This window comes from Myxocyprinus asiaticus, chromosome 14 (assembly GCF_019703515.2).
Source record: "Myxocyprinus asiaticus isolate MX2 ecotype Aquarium Trade chromosome 14, UBuf_Myxa_2, whole genome shotgun sequence".
Lineage (NCBI taxonomy): Eukaryota > Metazoa > Chordata > Actinopteri > Cypriniformes > Catostomidae > Myxocyprinus > Myxocyprinus asiaticus.
The window spans coordinates 39,458,473-39,478,300 of NC_059357.1; the positions used below are offsets into that span (position 1 = coordinate 39,458,473).

Below are 19,828 nucleotides of genomic sequence, written 5' to 3' on the forward strand. Positions count from 1 at the left end.
CTTGACCTTGTGAATAAGCCACGCCCCATTTCAAAACAAAGTGCAAAGGGAAAGAGGTACCACGAACATTAAAAGGAGCATCGCCAAGAAAAAAAAAATACTTCCCACAAAGCGAAACTTTGTATTATGCCAAAAGAAAAAAGAATTATGCCAAAAGTCTGTTGCAGATTAAAAAAAGGATCTCAACTCTTGGGTTTCATTTACAACATACATTGTTTTTTGCAATTAAACACAGCTTTGTCTTTTGCAATACTTTATTTTTTTGGAAATATATAAGGCATCATTTTGTCTCCATATAGGACAGCTCAATTAATCAAAGCTGCACAAGCTGTGGAGCAGTGCAAAAGGACGCCAAGGCCTCTTCAGCCACGAACTGCACAAGCTCTGGAACATTGAGGTATGAGTAGCACCACAATTAGACTTGAGCTTAAGAAAATATTAAACTTGAGCACTAAACTGGAACCTGAGTTACATGGCCATTAAAAAGAGTGAGCACACTGTTTCAAGAGTTAAAAAAAAAAAAGAAAAAAAAAAAGAAAGTGTTTCTGTTGCTTATCAAGTTCATTGGTGAAAAGTGTGTTTCTATTGCCTATCATGTTCATATTTACATTATTTGACAATGCTTATGAAGTTGGCGTTCATGTATGTGATACAAAATAATCAGTGAGTATTTCGTTCAGGTTTAAAATGGCAGATGAAAGTGAGATTCATGGTTCTGAATTGAATGAGCCTGACAAGGTTCAAACGCAAAATGCAGAGGGTGATGACAAAATTGAACAGTCTGTTTGAAAACCTGAGATTAAACTTATGCAAAAGGGTTATTGGTAAAACTCAATATGTTACAAAAACAAAGAAAGTCTAAGTTTAACAAAGCATCTGATCTTAAAAAGATAATTCATGATTTCATGGTTAGCAGAGAATTTGAGGAGGTTAAAAGCACATTCGAAAATGTCAAAATCCATTGCAAAGAGTCACGGGAAGCATACAAGTCTTTGATTGTTTTATTGCACGATGAAGAGAGAGGGAAACGTCCTGGTTACTTGCGTAACCTCCGTTCCCTGATGGAGGGAACGAGACGTTGTGTTGATGTAGTGACACTAGGGGTCACTCTTGGGAGCCCGAGACACCTCTGGTCTTTGATAAAAGGCCAATGAAAATTGGCGAGTGGTATTTGCATACCACTCCCCAGGACATGCATAAAAGGAGCTGGTATGCATCCACTCATTCAGGTTTTGTGCTGAGGAGCCGAGACAAGGTCCCGGCCATTTCAGCGGGTAGTTCAGCGTTGTGGCAGGAGGGACACAATGTCTCGTTCCCTCCATCAGGTAATGGAGGTTACACAAGTAACCAGGACGTTCCCTATCTGTCACTCACTCGATGTTGTGTCGATGTAGTGACACTAGAGGTCCCGATACGAAATGCCGCAACTGGCTGAACTGTGTTACGTGAACTGGCAGTGTGTGACAGGCAGACCACTGTATGCCTCGTAGCCAACGCACCAGGCCGACACGTAACCTCCCCCAACACTGTTATGAGTTTCGAACGGCCCTTTGGGGACAAGTCGACTGCCCAAAAGATAGAGACAGGCTAGCCCAGTCGTGGCCTCTTATCCTGCTTTTATTTTCTTCTCCCCAAAAAAAAGGAATTAACCGACTGGGGCCACCAGGTCTAGTCGTTTGGGTGTCACTCCCAAGGGGAAGACACCACGGAGACCACACCCCACCCAAAGGGGTTTGTATTTTGAGTGGAAATACGTCACATGGTCTTGCCGAGCTTTTTCGGAAGTATGTCATGTGGAGAAGTCCCATGGTAGGTCCTACCCTGCAGGGGAGGAGTTTCTATGAGCATGGTGACTGGGGCAGAGGGGCCTCTGCCCAAGGAAGACGCAGTTTACCAACAGGAAAATGAATTAGTGGAAGATATACGTCGCATGGGGTTACCTACGCGTTACCTACAGAGCTTAGTTAGCACGTGTACTGAGCCGGCAGCGAGTTTCTCCGCAAACTCTTATGCCACAGGGCTCGGAGGAAATCATCCAGGGAACACAGTTTGTGAACACTACTGGGAGTAAACAGCGCACGTCTTCAGCTCAGGGGAGGTGAAAGGCGCTATGCGCAAGTGATACACCCGGCCAGCTGTCCCGGACTTACCTGCTTGTGCGTGCCACTACACGCGATCAAACCGGTTCCACCTGGAGATTGTAGAACCTCGCAAAGGTGTTGGGTGTTGCCCAGCCCGCTGCTCTGCAAATGTCTGTTAGAGAGGCGCCACTGGTCAAAGCCCAGGAGCGCAAGCCATGCGTCCAAGTTCCGGGCGAGGGGGACCAAGGGGACAATCTTATTGGACGTACCGGCGGGGCGGAGCCTGAGGTGCCACGCCATGTTGTGGCCGTGCTGATTTCAGGGACATCAAAACACTTAACTGGCTCCTTGTGACCACCCCTGGAACAGCCTGGGACGGGGGAGGAAGAGGCCTGTCCTCGTGACCCGTGGAGACTGTCACATCGGGGGCGGATTTGTGCCACAGCTGGGCGCGCACGGGAGGGGAGACCACTGCTGGAGCGCCAAACCTGCCAAAATGGAATGGTGGACGGTGGTCGTGATGACGGCCGTGCATACCGGGTATGTGACACAGGGAATGAGGAAACCGCTCTTCTGCTGAACTGTTGGGTACCACAGCCACTTGGGCATGCGGCAAAATTAAATGAAAAGGCAACAAAAGATTCTCCTCCCGGCCCTCCACCGGAGGATGGAGTGGTCTGCTTACCAGCTCAAAGGCAGTGGGTTTCGTCATCCCTGGGTCACTCATCTCAGGGGCTCTTCGAAGCTTTTCATGGGTTCTTGGCGGCCGGCCGTGAGACGGGTGGTGTCCGCTTCCTGCGGTGGGCTCCACGCCGGGGCCGGGCCGAAGGGGCGGGCTGCGGCGGAGCCGGTACAGTCACTGCAGGGGGATGCCCTTGGCGACGAGCAGGTGGGGTGTGGGATCTTGAGCCGTGCCGGGGCAGGATGTGCCGGATAGCCTCAGTCTGCTGCTTCACCGTCGAGAACTGCTGGGCAAAGTCTTCGACGGTGTCGCCGAATAGGCCAACCCGGGAAATGGGGGCAGCAAGGAACCGTGCCTTGTTGGCCTCTCGCATCTCGACCAGGTTGAGCCAAAGATGGCGCTCCTGGACCACCAAGGTGGACATTGCCCACCCGAGAGACTGCGCTGTGACCTTCGTCGCCCGGAGAGCGAGGTCGGTCGCCGAGAACAGCTCCTGCATCAAATCTGGGGCGGAACTACCCTCGTGCAGTTCCTTTAGCGCCTTGGCTTGGTGGACTTGCAGGAGAGCCATGGTGTGCAGGGCGGATGCGGCTTGTCCAGCGGCACTGTAGGCTTTGGCCATCAGGGACGACGTAAACCTACAGGCCTTGGACGGGAGCGTTGGGCGCCCGAGCCAGGTGACGGCGCTCCGCGGGCATAGGTGCACCGCGAGCGCCTTATCCACTGGGGGAATCACCGAATAGCCTCTGGCCACCCCACCATCGAGGGTAGTGAGGGCGGGGGAGCTGAAAGATCGAGACCGGGCAGTAAAAGGTGCCTCCCACGACCTTGTCAGCTCCTCGTGCACTTCCGGGTAGAAAGAAACTGGAGCAGGGCGTGGCTGTGAGCGGCGCCGCGAGCCCAGGAACCAATCATCGAGCCTTGAGGGTTCAGGGGAGGGAGCCGCGACCGCAACGTTGTCATGGTCATGTTCTCGCAATGAGTACATGATCCATTCACGAACGCTGTCTCCATGTGGGTCGCGCCCAGACACGAAAGACAGCGATCATGACTGTCAGAAGTTGAGAGATAACGACCACAACCAGGAATAACACACAAATGGAAAGCCATCTTTAAAAAGACGCGTCTTTAAAAAGACGTTCCGTGTGTGCCGCTCTTTTAGAGAAATATACACTTTTAGAAAAATATACTCTCTTATTTCTGCCGAAGCACCCAGGGGCGTTCTCTGCAGTGCACCAGTGCAGAGGAGGGAGAAGCCGTTGAAATGCGCCGTCAGATCCAGCAGAGGTGAATGAACATTCAGCTCAGTAAACATCGACCGTTCAGCTCCGAGAAAAGAGAAAATCTGAATGAGTGGTTGCATACCAGCTCCTTTTATACCCGTCTGTCCGTGGGGAGTGGTATGCAAATACCACTCGCCAATTTTCATTGGCCTTTTATCAAAGACCAGAGGTGTCTCGGGCTCCCAAGAGTGACCCCTAGTGTCACTACATCGACACAACGTCGAGTGAGTGACAGATAGGGAACATGAAACATGGTTCAAAGCAAAAATGCTGTGGATTATGGAGTTTTCCGCTCTTGTCAATACGTGGCTGGAACAAGATTGGGACGTAAATGATCATGCTGACAGTGAAAATAACCCCAATTATAGTATTTCCAACACTGAAATGCAAGTGTGCTGTCATACTTCAAGCCACAAAGGTAGCCGACACAGTAGGTCAGGCTCTAGTAGATCTAAGTCATCTGTGCAACTTCATGTACATTCTGTACATTCAAGCAGAGGTGGAAAGAACTGCTCTTGTAACTCGTGCTGAGTCTTTAAAGGAAAAACATTATATTGAGGAACAAGTGGAAATATTAAGGAAACGAAAGCAGCAAATGGATCTTAATGCTGAAATAGCAGCCTCTACTGCAAAGTTATCTGTTCTCAGGACGTTTGAACAGCAAACAACTGAGAGCATGATATCAGATGGAATGGAATCCTATATTAACAAAGGGGAAAACACAAAATTAACAACTTCATTTTTCGATCCAGATATAAATAAACCATCAAGGGCTACACTGCAAAGCCACAAAAGCATACCTCTGGAACATAAAACATCACATGGTTCAGAGCAAGATGCTCAAAATGGTTATCAATTGCGCAGAGAAAATGCAGACTTAATGTACGATCTAGAGGACCTGACACAGGAGATCAGGTTTTATTAAATGCTGGGGATAACTCTGACTCAACACTAAATGTGCTTCAAAGGCAACAAGAAATAACAGTTGCTAATAGTTGCTAATACAACAACAAAAGGCTCACCACCTTTCAGCACATGAAATTCCATTGTTTGAAGAGGATCCTTTGAAAATGCGGCGAGAGATGCTGAACATGTCAGCAATGCTGACAAAAGTCTTGCTGACTTGGAGGATCTTGCTGTGATAGGTCGATAGGTCACTGCCACTGAGGCGAAGTTCACTGAGGTGGTTACAAGAGTGGGGGATGTCGAGAAACGGATCGATTATCTGGAGTCATCGGAGAGGGAGTTATCTGCTAATCCGCTAGTGACCAATGTGGATTTGGAGCATGTCTGGGAGAAGTTGGAGAACATGGAGAACCGTAGCCGGTGGAATAACGTCCGTTTCTTCAGAATTCCTGAGGCTAAAGATGGAAAGGATATGATGAAATTCCTAGATGGGCTCCTTCTGAATCTGCTCGACATAGCAGGCCATAAGCTGGAAATCTAGCACGCTCACAGGGTTCCTGATTGGCGAGCTGTGGAGGGAGACAGGCCCTGATCAATTCTGGGCAAATTTCTGAGATCATCCAATAAAGATCTTGTGTTACGCGAGGCAAGAAGTAAAGGAAGGCTTTCTTGGAAAAACCATAGCATTTTCTTGATCCCAGACTTTGCGAATTCAACAAGAGAGAAATGTGATCGATTCAAGGAATGCAAGAAACTTTTACATCAACGGAAGGTCGCTTTTGCACTTTTACATATTCCTGGCCAAATTGAGAATGGATGCTAAGGAGGGCCGTAAAACAAGCGATGTCCTTCATAAAGTCAATGGAGTAAGTCATCTTGTGGTTCTCACTTTGCAGCCTTCAGGACAGTTTTATGGATGAATCTATACGCTCTTTGTACTTATTCCTCCTATTGTCTGGAGTTTGTTTTACGGAGTATTTCTTACAAAGACATTGGAGTGATTAAGTAATTTGCTTGTACTCATGTTGCAGCTGAGTGGACCAGCTCACTGTACATTTGCTTGACTGTTTGAAGAATTTGTGTGCTTTTTTCATGCTGGTTCCGCCTAGCAGCTGGAGCTTATTTTGTAGAGTAAAACACCTTCAGGACAGTTAGACGAATCTACACGCTCTTTGTGTTTATTCTGCCTATTGGCTGGAGTTTGTTTTATAGATTATCTTTTGCTGTGTAATTCTGTCTCACAAAATTTGTATAGAAACACCGGACTTGAGCAATTCGACTGTCAAGGTTGTCGTGGGGGCTCTCGTAGGCGTGCATGGACTGTTTGAGTTTGGAGGGATGGATGCCAGTTGCTGCTGTCGTGCGTGGGGTTAATGCATGCGTTTTTCTTATTTCTGTTTGTTTTGCTCTGGGGAAAGTTCAGGTTTTGATGGTTGCACCAATGTTGGAATGTGGTCTTTATAATTTTGTTTTTGACACACAACCTATTTTTTCTTATATGTCAAAATGTCAAATTTTAATATGAGTGGATTGTCTCTCTCCACGTGGAATGTGAATGGGTTGGGGCACCCTATAAAAAGAAGGAAGGTTATTTATCTTCTTAAGTGTAAGAAATATGATATAGTGTTTCTTCAAGAAATGCACCTTTCTCCACAGGAAGCTGAAAAATTTGGAAAGATATGGGGTGGGCATTTTTTTTATAGTGCTAGCTCGAGTAAGAGCAGGGGAGTCATTATGCTGATAAATAAACATCAACAATTCAAATGTCTCAAACAGTGTAAAGATAAATTAGGAAGAGTCATTATTGTTTTAGCTGAAATTCAGGGACATAGTCTTATTTTGGCTAATATTTATGCACCTAACGTTGGTGATCAGGGCTTTTTTATAGATCTTGAAGGGATGTTGCAAACCACTGGCACCCCTCATGATATAATATTGTGAAGAGACTAATCTTTTGATGGACTCAGTCCTTGATCATAGTGAAGCAAAAGTGTACAAGCCCCCTAGAGCAATATTGACACTTCACAGGATCCCTCATTTCATCTGTTGTTGATTGATCAATTGGAAACATTTTATTCTCAGATCACGCCCTGGTGTGTTTAGAGGTGTTGCCACATACGGAGAAAAATAAATCATATAGTTAGCGCTTTAATGTATCCCTTTTGCAAAATTCTGAATTCCAACAAATGCTAAAGACTGAACTCAATGTCTATATGGAGACCAACTGATCCTCTGTATCCTCTGTGGGCATGGCTTGGAAGGCACTTAAGGCAGTTCTTAGGGGTTGGATCATACAGTATGCCTCATTCACCAAAAAATCCAAAGCACAAGAACTCGTGGAAATGGAAGGGAATATTGAAAGTGCCGAGGCAGAGCTGAAGCTCTGAATGTTGTCTAATGGCCTCAGTGTATTGTCCCGATTGAAATACAGATATAATTCTATTTTGTTGCGGAAGGTGGGGTTCTGGCTATTCAGGGCAAGACAGTCATACTTCGAATCGGGGGACAAAGCAGGGAAGCTTCTGGCTAGATATATAAAACAGAGAGAGTCTTTTTCTACCATTCCCTCAGTGAAATCTGCTGGTGGTAAAATATTTACCTCAGTCATTGATAATAATAATGCTTTTAAAGAATTCTATCTTGATCTCTATAGTTCCATGTCTTCGTCTACTGATGAGGATATTAGAAACTTTGTGAAACCATTAGAACTTCCTAAACTGATGACTGAGCAAAGGAATTCTCTTGATTCTGAGATAACCTTGGAGGAGCTTGGCGAGGTAATTAAGGCCTTGCCTACAGGCAAGGCTCCGAGGCCAGATGGCTTTGCCACTGAGTTTTTTAGATCTTATGCTATAGAACTGACTCCACTTTTGCTAGAAGTTTATACAGAATCATTAAAGAATGGAAAGCTACCGCCAAACATGTTGCAAGCCCGGATCAGTCTGATTCTTAAAAAGGACAAAGATTCAAGTGAGTGTAAGAGTTACCATCCAATTTCCCTGATCCAGCTAGACGTTAAAATATTGTCCAAAATTTTGGCTAACCGATTAAGTAAAGCTATGACATCTCTTATACATATAGATGAGGGGGGGTTTATTTGGGGCCGTAACTCTTCTGATAACACTAGGCATTTCTTTAATGTCATGTGGGCAGTGGCGAACGATCAGACCCCTGTCGCTGCCATCTCACTTGACGCCGAAAAGGCGTTTGATATGTTAGAATGGGATTATCTTTTTAAGATTTTGGAAATGTACAGGTTCGGGAATACTTTTATTGGGTGGATTAAGTTACTTTATAGACACCGGCAGTTATAGTAGCGACAGTTCAAACGAATGGATTAATTTCTGATTATTTTACTCTTGATAGGGGCACCCGGCAGGGTTGCCCTCTTTCCCCCTTATTGTTCTGTTTTGCCCTGGAACCATTAGCAGCCGCGATAAGAAAGGAGGATGATTTTCCATGGGTGGTGACGGGAGGCGTGGCGCATAAGCTTTTGCTTTATGCAGATGATATTTTATTATTTGTCTCCGACCCTACTAGATCTATGCCTTGCCTCCACAGAATTATTCATTATTCATTGGTCTAAATCCTAAGCTTTAGCTCTGACAGCGTACTGCCCGGTAACGGCTTTTCAGCCGGGCACCTTCCAGTGGCCCAAACAGGGCATTATGTATTTGGGTATTATATTTCCAGAAAATTTGTGTGATTTAGTTAATTTGACCCTTTAATAAAATGTTTTTCAAGCGATGCGGGTAGATGGGCTTCATTACATTTATCTATGATTGGGAAGGTTAATGTTATTAAAATTAATTGTATTCCAAAATTCAACAACCTGCTACAATCTTTCCTTATAGATGTCCCCTTCCCTTATTTCAAGCAATTTGATAGCATAGCGAAGTCCTTCATTTGGAATTGTAAACGTCCCAGGTTACATTTCAGTAAGTTACATAGGCTGATTGACAAAGGTGGGCTAGGCCTACCCAAGATTTTGTTTTATCTTTTTAGATTTTTCATTTGGTCTCAGACATTTGGCTCATTGGTCGCTTCCAGCTGAGAGAGCCACTCCCTGGTTTTATATTGAACAGGAAGTTCTTCTCCTATTTCGCCATTGCAAAGCTTTTCTATCAAACTAACCAGAGAAGTTAAGTTACACCCCGTTATCTCGCATTTGCACTTGGTATGGACAAAGGTGTCCAGAGTGTTTAATTCAGACATTTATTTAAATGTTGCCTCGAGCATATGGCTGAACCCAAAATTATGTATTAATAAGTCCCCTTTCTGCTGATCAGAGTGGATTGTGAGGGAGGTTAATATACTCGGTGACCTATATGAGAGTGGAGTGTTGAGATCCTTTGAAAATATGGTTCAACATTTTGGGATTCCCAAGTCTCAATTCTTTAGGCTTTTACAGCTGTGCCACCTGCTCTGTACTATTTTTGGAAGTAGCATACACTAAAGCAGCAGATACTCTGGGAGTGGTGATTACTGCTTTTGGAAAAGGTCATGAGGCATCAGAGTATTACTTCCTGTTATTTCAGAGTCTGGGGGACGGAGCTTCAACTTCTTTCATGAGATTATGGGAGAAAGATTTAAACTTGGTATTGGAGGAGGGAGTGTGGGCAAGGATTCTAAAAACATCAAGTCTACATCTGGAGATGTAAGATTTTACATCTAATCTATTGGACTCGCTCTAGATCGTACAGGCTTGGTCTAAAAGACACCCACCTGCTTGCGATGTCAATCAGAAGATGGAGACACAACCCATGTTTTTGGTGGTGTGTTAAGATCCAAGAATTTAGGTTGAGGGTTCAGAGTTTTATGTGTGACATATTGAACACTCAACTTTCATTTTGCCCCAGACTCTGTATTTTAGGTGATGGAGCAGTCATTAATAAAGGGGACAGATACATAAAAAGTTGGGTCCTAGTCGGAGTTATGATCGGCAGATGGATCATTCTTAGGGGATGTAAGTCGGCTGGAGCACCCTCATTTCAGGAGTGGTGCACAGAGATGGGTGGGGTGGTGGCATTCGAGGAGGTGACAAGTAGAAGGCTGGGAAACTTGGATTTGTTTAATAGGAAGTGGGGTAGATATTTGGCCTTTTTGGAGAGTTCTCGGGGAGGGGCAGTGGAGAGGGATTTGTAGTTTTAAATGTGTGTGTGCATTCTTATTGTTTTTTTTTTAAGTATACTTTTTATGTTTTTTTTTTTTTTTTATTATTCTAAATAATTATGACCACTGGGATGCGTTTGTGTTTTGGGGAATGTTCGGGGGGAAGGGTTTAATTTTAGATAATTTGATTCCGTATTTTCTGTTATGTTTATTTAATTTGTTGAAGGGAATCAATAAAACATTTTAATAATAAAAAAAGACTGCCTGTAAAGACCGAATGCCTACCAGATGTGGGATTTTGTAAATGATCAGCTCAGATTATGATCCTTTGGATATCTTTCACCACTGACACTTCTAGTCAAGCTCATTTTTCAAGAGTTATGCAGGACGAGCTACAACTGGAATGATGAGATTCTTCTAGTTCTTGAGCGACAGTGGATTGAATGGTTACTGACCTGGACCAGTTGAACGCTTTCACAGTTGACAGATGCTTAAAGCCATACGATCCTGGACAACCTGTTCATGCCCAACAACACCATTTTTCAGATGCCAGTGGAAGTGGATATGGCTCTATGATCTACCTTATGTTACAGGATAGTCATAACGCTGTTCATGTCTCCTTTCTACTTGGCAAAGCCAGAGTGGCACCCCTTAAACCAGTCACTATTCCTCATTTAGAACTTACTGCTGCCGCCCTAGCTGTTCACATCGATAGAATGCTATGAAGAGAACTTCAGCTTCAGTTGAAAAGATCTTGTTTTTGTACTGACAGCACATCTGTCCTGAAATGCATAAAGAAGGAAAACAAGAGTTCCCTATCTGTCACTCACTCGATGTTGTGTCGATGTAGTGACACTAGGGGTCACTCTTGGGAGCCCGAAACACCTCTGGTCTTTGAATAAAGGCCAATGGAAATTGGCGAGTGGTATTTGCAAGGAGCTGGTATGCAACCACTCATTCAGATTTTATCTTTGGTGCCGAACGGTCGATGCTCACTGAGCTGAATTCTGCTGGATCTGACGGCGCATTTCAGTGGCTTCTCCCCTCTACACTGGTGCACTGCAGAGAACGCCCCTGGGCGCTTCGGCAGAAATAAAAGAGTATATTCTACAAAAAAAGAATATATTTCTCTAAAAGAGTGGCACACACAGAACGTCTTTTTAAAGATACCCTTCCGTTTGTGTGTTATTCCTGGTTGCGGTCATTATCTATCGCCTTCTGACGGTCACGATCGCTGTCTTTCGTGTCTGGGCGCTACCCACGCGGAGACAGCGTTCGTGGATGGGTCATGTACTCATTGCGAGAACATGACCAAGAACTAAACTACATTTAACTTGACACAGCGACCTAAAAATGTTATGTTTATGATGCAACACAACCGAAGTGAGACGCTCCGAAAGTATCCGTCTGACACAGGTGCACACTGAGGCATCCTTAGATAAGCCCTCATAATAAATTTCAGAGCGGTTGACAAATTCAATTGCAAAATGGATTGCTGTGAATTGTAGGCCGATGATTGGCTTATGTGCAATAATATGCAAATAAACAATTCACTGGATGCTAAAGCCACTTTTTGTATTGTCTTATCAATGCTTAACTCCTTTTATTATATATGTATTTAAGGGATAATCCACGGATAGGTGTGCATTAAATGATTTTAAATGCACGACGTGGAAGCGAAGAACCACCCGACGCGAAGTGCTTTTAAAATCGTTTAACACACACCTATCCATGGAATATCCCACTTATACCATGGTCACTTGCCAGCATTGAGTAGTTACAGCTGACATAGATTTATTTGCAGCGCAAATTATAACTGTGTTACATCCTTGAGACGTATTTTAACGTTGACAAGTTATTGTTGTTGTAATGCTGTTATATGCCTGCTGGGGGCGTGTGTTCTGTGTGTTTTATTTCTCTCTTTAATGAAGGAGCTGAAGCAGCAGCTGCAAGCAATGACACCCTGATTGGAGATGCAGCCGAGCTGAGCTATATAAGGCAGAGTTCCTTTTGTGGAAAAGAGAGAGACTTTGAGACTTGTCGTCTACTCTCCATGTGCGTGTTGTTAGGGACCTTTGAGTCTCCTGCCCCAGAAACTGTTGTGTTTGAACCTCTTTGTGAGCAGATGATTTTTCTATCATCTTGTGCTGTGTGCTAAGACTGAAGAAAATACTAAATTGCTTGACTTTATTTATAATTTTGGAACACTTTGTTTATATAGAAAATTGTAGAGAGGAGGATGCCATTTTGTGCTTATTGACCAACTTTTTCTCCTGTTTTTGGCTAGTTAGGGAGTGAGGGTAGATTTCTGTTTATTGTTTAATTTATTTTATTAAAGGTAAGGCAGTTCCACTCCTAACTAGCTAGAATACCTTATTATTTTGGCCTGGTCCCCTCCTGAAGCCATCTTACTTTGTATTTAAAACCATTAAATAATATCTTTGTTTTGAGAACTGGTATGTTATGTAATCATTCTGGGACAGGAGATAAAGTCTCCTGAATGTTTTTCGTGTTCTTTTGTTACCCTTTTCCTCAAACCCTAGACAAAAGGGGAACGGGACGTAACAACTGGAAGAATAAAAAATAACAGTTAATTTTATCTAAGGGCCATTAGATATACAGCTCCGCCTGTTCTAAATCAGACAGAGAAAAAGTAGTGCGACCACACACTTGGTCAAAACTGTGAATTTAAATGCACAATCCAGAAATAATATTATCCACAGAATGAGCTGACACTCCAGAGGAAATTTACTATTAAGTTCAAAAAGGTACTCCACAGACTCTCAACAATAAACCTGGTAAAGTCGGGCAGAGGAGCACTCAGTTACACTCAACATTCAGAGCGTGCAAGGCTGGATTCAGCGAACAGTTACACAGCCCCTGTCAAATTCCTGAAAGATCTTTCCATAGTCGGAGGAAAGTGCAGCATACTGATTCATCTTTATCGAGGTGTAGAACTTCAAGACAAGAGAGGGAAATTGAGGATGACTTTTTGAGTTTGTTTTCTCTGCATCCAGTTCTTATCTGTATTTGGAGAATGAGTGCCCACGAGCAAAGTTTTTAAGCAATCATTTCAAATCACATACTTCACGGTGGTCCTGTGCCGGCCAAGCAACTGCCATTGTGGTGAATGGGAATGCTAATGGTTAGCTCTCTCCAGATATTATACATGTTTATGTGCATTAAAATGTGCATATTCAACGAATGTGTATTGGCATGCAGCATCTCAGTGATTGAAATGCTTGATTTGCCTTTGTAGAGGCAGGCTTGATTTTGTCACCAATTATCTGATAATAAATTCACTTATCTCTCGTGCCTTGGCTGATCTACTGAGAAAAACATCTAGCATGAGTGCTGACAACATGTTACAGCATGAGTATTAGCAGCCTGTTTCTCCTTGTCAATGCCACTCACGATAAGAACTAGTCCTAGTTGAGTTAATTATTTATCAGGATGCAGATAAAAAAAAAGAATCAGTTGTCCACTGTAGTAGAGTCCTAAATATAGCATGTATGAATGAAAGATGAATTCTGCCATGCTTTAAAACGTTAGTTCACCCACAAATTAAATTCTGTTATTATTTAAGTACTCATCCTCATGTAGTTCCAAACCTTTCAGACATACTTTCTTCTGTGGAACACAAAAAGAGATGTTTAGCAGAATATTCACCCAGCTCTTGTCCATGCACTGAAGTCATATAGTGACCACAGACTTTTATGTTCCCAAAAGGACAAAAAAGCCCCATAGAAATAGTCTATACGACTTGTGTGCTTTATTCCCAGTCTTCTGATGCAATACGATTTCTATGTTTGAGGTATGGTATGAAATTTAGGTTGTTATTCTCTGAAAATCTTCCCCTACACCACAGCTCTCAAATTTATTTTGCACTTCCACATATTCAAACTAGGTCTTGCACAAATACTCATTTTTACTAGTCAAGTAACCACCTGCAAAAGTAGTTGAGCAGTCAATTACTCGGCGGGTCAATGTTTATTTTGTGAAAATGACTTATGTAAATGTTCTGCTATTTTACGCATTTAAAAAACATTGACGGCTCATTCCAAATGATGTCCATCATTTTTACAGACAATACTGCTAATACTCACAAGAAAGAAAATCATTTAAAAAAAATAGTGCTTTCATCTTTACTGTATATGTGTGGTTTCACTCTCTCTCTTCCTCCACGCGCTTATGTGTGTGAGAGAGAGTGAGAGAACAGAATATCTGCGCAAATGAGATGATGTGGGTGAGAAACCAAAACATGCCTTGTGCTGTCATAAATGGTGTAAAAACAGTCATGTTCCTATAGTTTCTTGATTGGTTTCAAGGGCACGTTGCAAGAATTTTGGTTTGTACTGTATGTGAAAGAAAAGATTTTCATTTGTGCAAGCAGCCATTGCCTGCCAAGCAACCAAGCATCTTCATGCAGCATTTTTGAATATATACAACCGTGAAATATTTGGGAATATTTTTAGTAAGTAACGACTTACATTTTGGCCGTTTCCTCACACAAAGCTATTAAATGGCTTCAGAGGACTGGAAATGTAGCACTTCAGTTCTATGGACTGCTTTCATGGTGCTTTTTGTCACTGTCTCCTGCTTAAATAGGCAGCAGTCTTCTATGGCAGCATCTTTACTGAAATGAAGCTTCATAAGTGAGTGATTTGGAATGCTCTACATAAGCGTAAACTTCACGTGTCATTCAAATAACTGCATTACAGGTGACACAAGAGGAACGACATGATCATCTAACGAGCATAAATATACAGTACACAGCACACACACATTTTGGGTAAAATAGACAGTCTTCTATTATTTAAGTTTTTATCAATACTATTGATAAAATAGTATTGATAAAGGGTATTCGCAGATATTCTGTTCTCTCACTCTCTCTCACACACATAAGCGCGTGGTTTATAAGTATATTTATAATGACAAATTCTCCATCTTGGATTTAATTTTACACCGAAAAATATGTAAACTTGTTTACAGAATGTAGGCTTTAAGACTAATTCTAGGTTTTACAAAGTAGTTTATTCCATTGTCTAAAAACACTTTTTGATGTACTAACTGGTAGATTTTGAAAAAGGAAAATAAACTTATTTAATAAACTAATATTAATCTTTATAGTCTCTATTCGTTTTGTAATCAATAGTAGCATATTTTTTTGTAATAGTTTTGAATGATTTATAAAGTTTTCAATTCAAATAAATATAAAAGCTTTTATATTTTAAATAAATGTAAGCTTTTAAAATGAATAAGCCTGTGTTCTTGTTGTGGGTCTATATGAATTCACTTACGCATTGATATACCAGCTGTTTTATATTTTTTTATCACATTAAAAATTTGTTTGCAGCAGTCCTCTTGAGCTCTCGTAGCAGACGCTGTTTCTTCTTGTTGTGTAAATGTCTTTAATTGCTTCATAATTTTACAGTTATCCCTTGTACTGTGTAAATCATGTCTTTTAAGTCTTCATGATTTCATGCTGAACTACTGAGCAGTGTAAATGCATTTTAACTTTGTTATATTTTTATAAAAATGCAGTTTAAATGAATTGAAATCCTTATTTTCATCAACTTTCAGCAGAGAGGTCAATCCTGAGGAGTCTCTCGTGAGAAGTGAATCGCGTTCTCTCACACAATTGGTTGTGGACTACAAACATCACTCATTAATGTGCACGAGCGCGTAACCTAATGTTAAAGTCAGGATCGAAGCCTGAGTTGACAGAGAAAGTTGATGAGCTGCATCATGGTACCAATTAAGCCTGATTTGATTGGTTTGAATTTGTCCACCTGAAACTAATCCTGAAACCCTGAGTTCGCTCAGCTACCTTCATGGTACAGGCCTCAGGCCTTCCATGGCTAACTATTACTAGCATAACACCGAAGGGACCCATCTGGACTATTTTTTATTATTTTGTATATAAACATGAACTACACAGACTCTTTGACTGCTGCCATGTATCTAGCCGCTTTTAAAAGGTGCAGTGTCTTACAACTCTGACAGTGAGAAGCAATTCTCTCATTTAGCTGCTGCCTCTGTCATGGATGCGTTCTTTCGCCAGAACTGTTTTTGGACTCCCTGACCAATTTGGGTTTGTGGTGGGGATAATATCTAGTATAAACATTTTAGATCGATATTTAACAGTGGTAATTCATAACTTTTTATTTTCAAATGCAAATATTATTTGAATCAAGCAATACATAAAAAAAACAAACAAAAAAACAAAGCCTACAAACAAAATTAATTTGACATGTAATAAGTCACCATAACATTTCGGAAATGAGAAGAGTGCCAGGTTGTTCTGTCTATCCCGAGACATTTCAGCTCTCAGTAGTTTTATTAAGTCTTAACTTGCTAACTGATATTTACACAGGGTCCAAATTACTTTAAATTAGGGTATTGTTACAGATTTTCAGATTCGATTTAGGGTTAGGAGGATAACATGGGAGGAGACAAGGCAGATTATAGGGGAACTTCCCATTTTTACAGGTGGAAAACAGTGTCTTGCAACGTTTTATTCCAACCAACAGCATTTTATTGCTTATATATATATATATATAAACAAATGATAATATAACTGATTATCAATGAAGCCTTTCTGTAGGCACCCCTCCAGTGAGGGCCCGTTACTCAGGTCCATCATTACCCGCGGTCCGATGCCCCTGAGTACATATAAGTCATTACATGGGTTGGCGCCAGATTATTTATCAGAACCTTTAAGACCTTATGAAACAGTTAGACCTCTTAGATCTTCTTGTCATGAACTGTTGGCTGTTCCAGAATCCAGATACAAAACTAAAGGTGATAGAGCTTTTGTAGTGAAGGCCCTACAATTATGGAACAGCCTGCCTGGGATATTATATCTGCTGAATCTGTGACTGTTTTTATTTCTCATTTAAAAACTCATTTTTATAAACTTGCTTTTACTACTTTATGATTTTTGTGTGTTTGTGTTTTGATTTTGTGTTTTGTGAAGCACTTTGTACTTGTTTTACTAAGTGTGGCAGAGCTCACAACAAAAACCTTGTCTTTCTCTTTTGATTCAAACTTGCTTACCCCTGTAATTTTTAGTAATATGCAAATGTTTAAAGTTGAATTTAAGTATATTGTAATTTCTGCAACACTAACATCACCAAACGGAATTGCAAAGATAATGATTGTTTTCAAGTGGGTTTCCCGACTTTCCCAAACATACACCATTGGTTGAACCAATGTGTCGGGCTTGTTGGGATGCCACAATGTTTACACTCTTTTGGGAAATCACTTGTATTTCAACATTGAATAAACTTTACACTTTTACACATTTATACAAATTAATTATACACTACACACCTTTAAATTTCACACATAGAAACATGCTTGCAGCATGTGTCAAGAGTTTAGCTGAAGTACGATAGCAGCATCAAATCAATCTAATCACTCCAGGAATGTTCTGGAAAGAGAAGACTCCAGGACACACAATGTACAGTGGGAGAAAACAGAAGGGATGAGTGCTAATACTGTCTAGCATTTACTGGGAAAGCTATCGCAGAAAACGGATTAAAATAGAAATTAGCAGGGTATGATGTTTCAAATCTCCCAGGTATTTTAATTGAACCGTTTCATGCGGCTGGTTTCCAAAATTAAGCAGCATGTGAAAACACAAATAAGCTCATATGGGAAATTAAATGGTATTTTTAAGTCCTGTCAATCATAAATGAAGCAGGATATATTACAATATGTGCATCAGTGCAATAGATAGTTTGAGTTATATTAAACAATTGTAATATAGAAGTTGAACAGTTGAAGAGAATGACTCAAGGTGAGGTCAAACTAGACTTTAAGCATGCAAAATTATAAAGCTCTCCGTTAGCATTCCCATTCATCTAAACTGCAGTCAAAATGTATCAAATCTGTTATAAGTATATAAGTAGTATACAGTAGATCATGAACAAGAAATGGCTTTTATTATCACTCTACACACATTATTTATGGAGTATCAGACAAAGATCGAAGGCAAAATGCATTAGGTTGACAGCAGCTAAAAGGATATGCTGAGAAGACGAAGACACAAATTAATTACATTGACTGACCATCAGCACAATGAGAAAAATAGTATTGGGGACGTTGTTTCTGTTAAAGAGCTGGGAAGCACAAGGTAGCAGGTTTAAACACAACCGAACCCAGCAGTGTGGCGATAAATAAACCATTAGGAAGTTTCTACATTATTCTGTTGCTGAAGAAACATAGCAACAAAATTAATACACAGAAAAAATCTAGTTAAACGTGCCCTACTGGAGAAAAAAGGCTTATACCAAGGTGGTTTGCTGGTCTCCCAAACTGTTCAGTGGACAAAAAAATTCATGATCACTTAGAAAAGTAGTAGGACACTGGAAAATGTAAATTATTCCAGCTGCATGTCTTCATTACAACACATTTCACCCTTGTTTTCTTTCTTCGCAGCATAATCATTCACTCTTGTTCCTTGAAATCTCGGATCCACTTCTGTGGAATAATACAATTGCTTTCTCTGCATTTTGTTTCATTTAGTCTCATTTAAGTGGTTTTCTACTTCTCTTTCCTTGTCATTCTCGTCCTGTTTTTCTGAATCACACTTCGATTCTTACAGAGATATGCTCCCATATGCCATGCCAGATGTTCTCTCTCTCTGTCTCTCTCTCTCTCTCTCTCTCACACACACACACACACAAACTTGTTTTTATATCATTGTGGGGACTCTCCATAGACTTCCATGCATTTTATGGATTTCATAACGATAATTTCTATCTCCTAAACCTAACCCTCACAGAAACCTTTTTGCATTTGTACATTAAAAAAAAAAAAAAAAAAAAAAAAATCCATTGTTTAGTATGTTTAATAAGCCATTTCCCTTATGGGGACCGCTGGCTGGGCCCCACAAGGTCGGTTATCTCAGGTTTTACTATCCTTGTGGGGACATTTGGTCCCCACAATGTAGTATAAACATGTACACACACACACATTTATGTAAGCCACATCAAGTTGCCTGGAGGCTCTTTAACGTCCACTCTTATTTTGGGCTGTGAGCAAGGTCTCATTTGTTCCCAAATGTTTTGGAGAGAAGAATGGGTGACACAGTCCCGAGTCTCTTTACAAAGTTTTCAGTAGCTGGCGCAAGCCCCTGAGAACATAAATAATGAAGTAAAGCATCCAGCCATGCAGCTCTATATGCCAAGAAATGTTATCTTCCCAGCTACCATACTGTGTATTTTTCCTCTGCACAAAATTGTTCTAAGAACAAATGGTGTAGGGATGTAGGAGCTTTCCACTCTTTCACTCACCATCCATATGTGTACATAAACATCTTAACGAAATTAAACTGAAAATGAATGTGACGCTGCTCTTATCCATGAACTAGCAAAGTATGTTGTGTACTACTTTGTGTACATTTTTAAAGAGTTGACAACAACCATATTCTTCCATTTGAAGTTTACTTAAATGTAATTCATTTGGTTATACACACTGAGGGATGAAATTATTGTCTGTTGTAATTGACAGCATGCCCAACACAGTGTCATGACGATTCATACTAATTCGTACAAGATGGCGAAATTAAAATTTAAGATTTTAAGACCAACCAATCACATAAGCTTCTGATTCTAAACCCTGAATCTTCCATGTTACACAAAATGTATTTTACAATTAAAATCATGGTAAGGGTTTGAGTTAGGTGAAGGGTTTATGTTAGGGGTTGAAATGAGGAAAAAGCTCATGAATGCACGTTTAAAACCTGGATGTTTCAC

At 41.3% G+C, this 19,828-nt stretch overlaps 1 protein-coding gene and 1 long non-coding RNA gene across 4 annotated transcripts in view; one reads left to right on the top strand and one right to left on the bottom strand.

Annotated features, from left to right (window-relative positions):
* Nucleotides 1–19,828, bottom strand: part of gcgra (glucagon receptor a) — a 118,625-nt gene that overhangs the window by 66,084 nt on the left and 32,713 nt on the right. The gene's annotated exons all lie outside the window — the stretch shown is intronic.
* On the top strand, nt 264–13,377 carry LOC127451661 (uncharacterized). Its single transcript, XR_007899124.1, has 2 exons — nt 264–397; nt 11,996–13,377. It is a non-coding gene; the product is annotated as an uncharacterized LOC127451661 (long non-coding RNA).